Genomic DNA, 7828 nt, shown 5'->3' on the forward strand with positions numbered 1-7828 from the left:
GTAATGTTTTGTAGGGGAGAGCGGGGAACAAGGTAACACTTTTTGGTTTTGGCCAAATAATGAACAAAGTAAAACAGAGGGTTAGTTGTGACACATGCTTAAAAAGTCACACAATTAATTTTAATACTTACTTTTAAATTTACCTTAAATAGTATATTTCCGCAGTACTTAACTAAATTCTTTTATTCTACATAGCACACCATGTTTATTTATTTATTTATTGGATAAACACATTTAGATTTATTTGCATTATTATCCATTATTATACAATGCATTTATTTGCCTTATTAGCAATAAAATCATTTTTTTCTAGTAAAAATATTTTCAATTAGAAACGTTTTTTAATTAAAAAGTTCCCAACATTACACTCAAAATTCAAAAATTATTTTGTTAGTTTAATTGGTGTCCAACAGTGTGTGGCTTATGTGTAATACCCTGTTACAACTAACCCCTATGAGTTGTGTATTCCTCAAAATGGCTAGCTGTCACTGTGTTTTTTTACATCTTTCAAAATGGTTCCATCTTTTAGCCTAGAAGACGGTAATCACAACAATGTAAGATTTCACTAACATACTTTACAGATTTTTTTAAATAAAAAAATAGAGTTTAATAAAAAACACTTTCATGCTGCTAAAATGGTTTCTCCTGCGTTTCTCATCCAATTTTCACCAAACCTTTTCAATAATTGGTAGGAAGACACCTGAAACCTCAGAAGCATGCCATGGTTAACCCTGAGCAAATACCTTTAAACTCTGTGTTACATTTTACCCTGCGTTACTTTGTACCACGTGCTCCCCTATGGTCTTCTTGACTTTTCCTATTTATTAAAATTGTATTTGATATTTTCCTCTTCCGTATTCACTAGAGTGTACTCATATTTGTACAGGGATCTTGATTAATTGTTTTCAGTTTTAATACAGACTAATAATGTAAAACCAATAAACCAGATTTGTTTATTTGTTCCTGAGACATGGGTGCACTCCTTCATGCTGGGTATTACAACTAATAAACACACAAGTCTATTTTATAGTTGTAGTTATTATATAATTGTTATATATCAGTCAGAGCAAACAATATCTCATGTGATCTTTGCACAATCATGCAAATAAACCAATAAAGAAAATTAACAATGCAAAATATTTAAAAAATCTGCATCTGGAAAGTGTTCACAGCACTTCACTTTTCCTACATTTTATGTTACAGACCAAAATATTATTTCTGCAAATAATATCTCATAAATACAATGAAATTACATAAAATTGTTTGAAATCTTTGCAAAATTATAAATAAAAATAAATTAATAAAATAAAATAAATCACATGTAAGCATATATAAGTAATCCCAGCATTTGCTATGTCACTCAAAACTGAGCTCTGGTCTCTCCTTTTTCCACTGATCATACTTAAGATGTTTCTACAACTTGATTGTATTCCATCAAATTCAGTCGATTTACTTGATTTGGAAAGGTGCACACCTGTTAGGATTAGATCCCACAGATAACAGTGAATGTAGGTCAGTGAACAGAACAAGCCATTAAGATCACTGAATGAGCACAGTGGCCTCCATCATCTTCAAATGGAAGAACAGTGGAACCACCAGGACTCCTCCTAGTGGGCCACCTGGCCAAACTGAGCAACTGGGGATAAGGACTTTAGTTAGGGAGGTGTCCAAGAACACGATGGTTTTGAAAAAAAAACATTTCTATATGGAAGAAGGAGAACCTACCAGATTAACAACAATCTCTGTAGCAGGCCTGTATGGCACAGTGCCCAGAAAGAAGAGTAAAAGGCACATAATGTCCCACCGTTTGCTAAAAGCCACCTGAAGGTCTCTCAAACCAGGGCAAAAATACATTGATATTTTAAAATGAAATACCAAATACCTCAATTTTATCAAAATAAACTACAAAATACAACAGTCACAATAAGTATCAAAATAAAATACTGTATTTTGAATAAATTACTGTAAAACCCAACAGTTAACTTTATCAAATGAAATGAGTGTAATTAACTTCTACTCATTTGAAGAGAGTTTTCAACTCAGTGTTGAATGAGTTATTTAAACACCTCATTACTTTAACTTAAATGGAGTAAGCTCACAGTACTCATTAGTTTTTTAACTCAAATGGTTTGTAGCAGTCGGTTTCTTCATACGGTTTGAGTTGTCTTAACTTATTGGGTTTTACAGTACTCAGTTTGAGTTCTCTTTATTTATTGGGTTTTACTGTGCTCAAATTGCTTCATTTACTCAAATGGATTAAGTTTACAGTACTCATTAGGATTAGTTTTTGAATTTAAATGGTTTGTTGCAATCAGTTTCTTCAAATGGTTTGAGTTACCTTAACTTTTTGGGTTTTTACAGAGTATGAATGAAATGTCTTTGCAAATCTTCCATGAGCAGGCCTATTTAACCAATCCTTTCACTGTTAAACCGACTTATTGAAGTAAACAGTGTTTGACAGCAACAGCTTTTCACTGAGCAAGTTTAAGTCAGTTTCTCTGCACCTCATTCACCTACTCCTGTATGGAGGAGGTATTCATAAACTTTTATTTCTCTTTCATTTTAGTATAAATGTTATGCAAATTTCATACAGAAAGTTCGTCTTGAAGATTTTCTCTTTAATCACTGTAAATGCAGATAAAGAGTTGGAATATAGCACTATATCTCTTCATTGCGTTTCCATCTACTGGGAGGCCAGTGAGATTGATACCATCTCTAAACATGTCTTATATTTAAATAAAAAGTGCTATATGAAGAGGTTATTTACATTTTTTTGTGCACATAAAATAAAACTAGTTTCTTTGCCATTAAAATCTTTAATACTTAATGTAAAAACATGATTTCTGAAAACTACTAAAGTCTCCAGTTTTAATCATTTCCATAAATCATGTTTTTTGGAATTTTACTCTTCAATGCACAAACATGATATATGGAAAACCTGGAGTTATCTTTTTTTGCTAATAAACTCTGCATGTATTTCCTGCTGCTGCCGTGTAACAGGAATCTGGAGTTTTTGTCCAGCATGTACAGACTGGAGTATTATTATATACTGTATTTGTCTCTAATATACTGTACGGTGCCATTTTGACATCTTTAGACAGACATCTTTTCTCTTCATTAACTACAGGCATCTGAAACAGCTTATGAAGTATATATGAATCACCACTTTAGGACTTATATTTATGTTTTTTTGTTTTATTTTCTTGGCTTCTACATCAGCAATCCATCTAAAAATACTATTATTATTACAGTATTCTCATTCTCCTAAGAGTTTTTCAGTTCTTCTTTAACTGGAGAGTTAGTGAACACCCAGGCCCGTAGGCTGGGGGGGAAGGGGAGGGGGTTGTGTTGGGGTTTAGGGTTCAGGTGGTTCGAAAGACCCACCCATAACTGACAAAGGTCCAGAATTTGTCCCATATATGAGCTAGTTTGTCCTATTTTGACTGCTATACCATCATAAATAGTGAAAATAACCCATCGAAAAAGGTTTTAAGACAAGAAAAATCCTCTGTTGGGTGTTGCTTCAGTGTGACTTCAGCTAATCAGTTTTGGTCAGTGCAAACAACTATTTTTCATGAGTTCAACATCCAGCTGTGCAAGAAAACATACAACCTGACATAAGTGAAGACATCTTTCACCACTGTATTGTTTTTTATTATAGAAAACATTGTACAAGTGACTTTTATTCTAAATCTTGGACCTTATTCTTGACACAAAAATGACCAATGAAAAGATGTGAATTTGAATACTACTTTGGCTATTGTTGTTATCCATGAATTTTCAAATGTACTTTTTTTTTTTGCTTATAATTACCATCCGACAATCTATTTCAGCTAAAATAGTGCTTAAAATGTCACTAAAATGCAGTGTTCAAATCTTATAATTAAATAAAGGCCTAAATGAGGCCTATAACCGCAAAAAGTACCACTTTTTGAGAAAAAAAAGAATCACCCCTTTCACCAGGCTGGCTACGGGCCTACTAAACCTCCTCTGCATTTCCACCTGCAGCACTGAGACTGAGAATGTTCTAAAAGATCCTCATCCTGTTCTTAAGGACCTTTATTTTATTACATCGCTTTTCTTAAGCAAAGACGCTGATGCCAAGTTGTACACTATACTGGCATTATTACTGGTCTTAGCATTGTGCAGTATACTGTTTTTAATGATTGTTGCCATTTGTCTGTTATTTTCTTTATGTGTGTTATATAGTTTCCATCCATACTCCAATCATTGACTACCTTCTTCAGTTTTCTGTTCTGATCTCAAGCCTAGGCAAATAACTGAGAAAACACCAATCAGAGGTCACATTTTTATGATGTCATCATGTAGACTTCTAACAAAGTATTTTAAAAGTACAAAACACTAGAATATTTTAATACAAGAATTAACATCTTGTATTAAAATATTGGTGTTTTCTCAGTTATTTGCCTAGGCTTGAGATGTTAATTCATTTTCATAAACCCTATCAAATACAAATTACAAAATACTGTTTTGTATTTGAAATAAGTATTTGAAAATACTTGTATCATAAATACTGCCCATCCCTGTCTCAAACCATGAGAAATAAAATTGTCTGGTCTGATTAAACAAAGATCGAACTCTGAGGAAGGATGGGCAACTTATACAGAGCCACTGTCCTGAATAGTGTAGCTCCAACCCTAACCAAACACACCTGCTTGCAGTTTTCTTGTGATCCTGCATGCTGACAATGGCTCTGTTTTCATCCAATGTTTTGAAAAAGATTTATGCGCAAAACTATATATTCCATAAAACATTTGCAATTAAATCAGTATCCATTAACTCAAAGAGAATAAAATCATGACTTCATGATAAAGTGGTGGCAAATATTGAAAAGAAAAATAGAAATTGCTGTGGTAAGAGAGGTCATTGTGCGGATTTTGAATTAAGATTTAGAATTTTTGAATTTGCGGATGAATTAAGACCACTTTGATGACAGACTTTAGCTAAGAGATTTTAGAATGACCAAAATGTTATCGGTAAACTTACTGCACCCATTTTTGTTATCACATGATTTGTTAAAACAAAGTCATACATTTTTAATGTGCATGCTGGAATTAATTTGGCAACTGTTTAATTTTTTTTAAATTGGATAAAAACTTTATCCTCCTCGTTTGTGTGCATAAGGTTTTTATGCACATTTTCAAAATTTTCAGTTGAAGTCAGAATTATTAAACCCACTGAATTATTAGCTTAAAGGGGCTAATAATTTTGACCTTAAGATGGCATTTAAAAAATTAAAAACTGCTTTTATTCTAGCCAAAATAAAAAAGACCTTTTCCAGAAAAAAAATGTTATCAGACATACTGTGAAAATTTCATTGCTCTGTTAAACATCATTTGGGAAATAATAAAAAAAAGAGGAAAAATTCAAAGGGGGTTTAATAATTCTGATTGCAACTGTATGCTTCTCTTGCTCTGTCCATTAAGCATTTTTATCAACCTATTCTAAAATGCACATGGAAATATAAAAATGGAAATACGTCATAAGATGCTAGTAAGTGTTAATAAAGATTATTAATAATTATGAACAAATCTAAATCTGTATTCTAATAATAATATTCATTATTTTAGGGTGGTGAGTAACAACAAACAATCAGTAACAAATTACAAATACTCAAATTAGCCTATTGGAGTAGTTTTTCCTCAGAAATTGTAATTTACTAAGTAGTTTTAAAGTAGTTTTACTTTTCACTTTCCCTTGAGTACATTAAAAGTGTTCAATAAGATACTTTACACGCAATGACCCAGAGACTGTTTAGATTGAATGTCACTGATGGATGTTTACTGTATGATGACCAAAATGGGCTTAAACAATAACTAAATGCACTACAGAATGTTACGTTTACACACACACGCACAAATTATATGTAAACGCATCAGCTTTTCACAGCGTAATACTCACCACTTACTACTCATGAATACTTATAAAAAGGTTACTTTCTACTCATACTTTGAGTATAATTTACAACAGATACTTTTACTCTATTCAGACAAAGGTCCAGAATTTGTCCCATACTTGAGCTCATATGTCCTGTTTTGTCTACTACGCCATCTTAAAATAACCATCGAAATAGGCTTTAAGACCAAGTCCAATCCTCTTTGAAGTCACATCATTGTGGCTTCAGCTAATCAGTTTTGGCCAGTGTGAACAATTATTTTTCATGAGTCCAACATCCATCTGTGCAAGAAAACATACAACCTGACATAAGTGAAGTCATTTTTCGCTAATGCATTGTTTTAAATAGAGAATAACATTTTATAAGTAACTTTTATGCTAAATCTTGGACCTTATTCTTGAAACAAAAAATGACAGATAAAAAGGTAAGAAGCAACAAAAGCAGACCATATTGAAATTGATTGGAATACTATTTTGGCTATTGTTGTTATTCATGAATTTTCAAATGTACTTTTTTACAAGAGAGGCAAGAAAAATTGTAAAACCCTTGTAGTATTATTATTATTACTATTATTATTATTATTATTATTATTATTATTATTATTATTATTATTCAAATGGATTTCTGACTCTTGACACTTGAATGTGCTGGCCAGTTTGTTGCCTAATTTTTTTAATGACATATAGTGTAATAAATTTGTATTTTTAAAAATGTATTTATATTTCTTTATTCTAAATCTTTAGAAAATATTCTAGTACATTAAAAAGTGTGGTTATGATGACCATCCGACAAAATAGTGCAGCATTTAAATCTTATAATTAAATTTCAATGGGTCGAATAACTGCAAAACGGTCCATATTTTGAGAAAAAGAACCACCCCTTACACCAGGCTGGCTATGGGCCTGTATTTTGCCTATTATTTGTAGTATTTTCATAGCAATTTAAACTACTCCTTCAATATAACAAGAAACAAAAAGCTATAGTTTTGACTGCATATACTCTGTGTAAGAATTACTAAGTGTGTGTCTAACGCTCGGCCATACACACAACAACCACAGATATAGTTCAGCAGCTGATGCGACACGATAAATGTGCTGATTTGCATTATCACTGGTGACAGGTAATGCTTGAAATATAAACATCATGTCTGTTGTCCCCATGCTTAAGTCAGGTTTCCACTTTTGTCTTGTGCTTGAATGTTAAAACATATCAATTGTCAGTCACTAAAATGGCCCACCGCCAGTTTGAGTTTGAGAACCCTATTTAGCCTAATATTCAGTCATTCACTTTCTTTTCGACTTAGTTCCTTTATTAATCAGGGGTCGCCACAGCGGAATGAACCGTCAACTTATCCAGCATATGCTTTACACAGCGGATGTTCTTCCAGCTGCAACACATCACTGGGAAATATTTTTAAACATTCATTCATTCATTCATTTTCTTTTCGGCTTAGTCCCTTTATTAATCCGGGGTCACCACAGCGGAATGAACCGCCAACTTATCCAGCACGTTTAACTCAGCGGATGCCCTTCCAGCTGCAACCTCTCTGGGAAACATCCACACACACTCACTTACACTCATACACTACAGACAATTTAGCTTACCCAATTCAACTATACATGTCTTTGGACTGTGGGGGAAACCGGAGCCCGGAGGAAACCCACGCAAACGCAGGGAGAAGCTGTGAGGCAAGGCCAGTGCGTCGCCTGTATTTTCAAACATTGTTAATAGATTTTTTTTTTAATGACTCTGATATTTTACATCTGACTGTGCTTTTTGTAAATATGTAATGTTTGGAATGCGAAAGTCTTTTTGAAATGCGAAAAACAACAACATTTATTTGTGATTTCTGTGTTTTTTCCTGAGAAAGTTCTCGCCAGTCTGCAGTTTTTGTCTGTCCCCATCTAGCGG

The sequence above is a fragment of the Danio aesculapii genome, chromosome 25 (genome assembly GCF_903798145.1).
Source record: "Danio aesculapii chromosome 25, fDanAes4.1, whole genome shotgun sequence".
Lineage (NCBI taxonomy): Eukaryota > Metazoa > Chordata > Actinopteri > Cypriniformes > Danionidae > Danio > Danio aesculapii.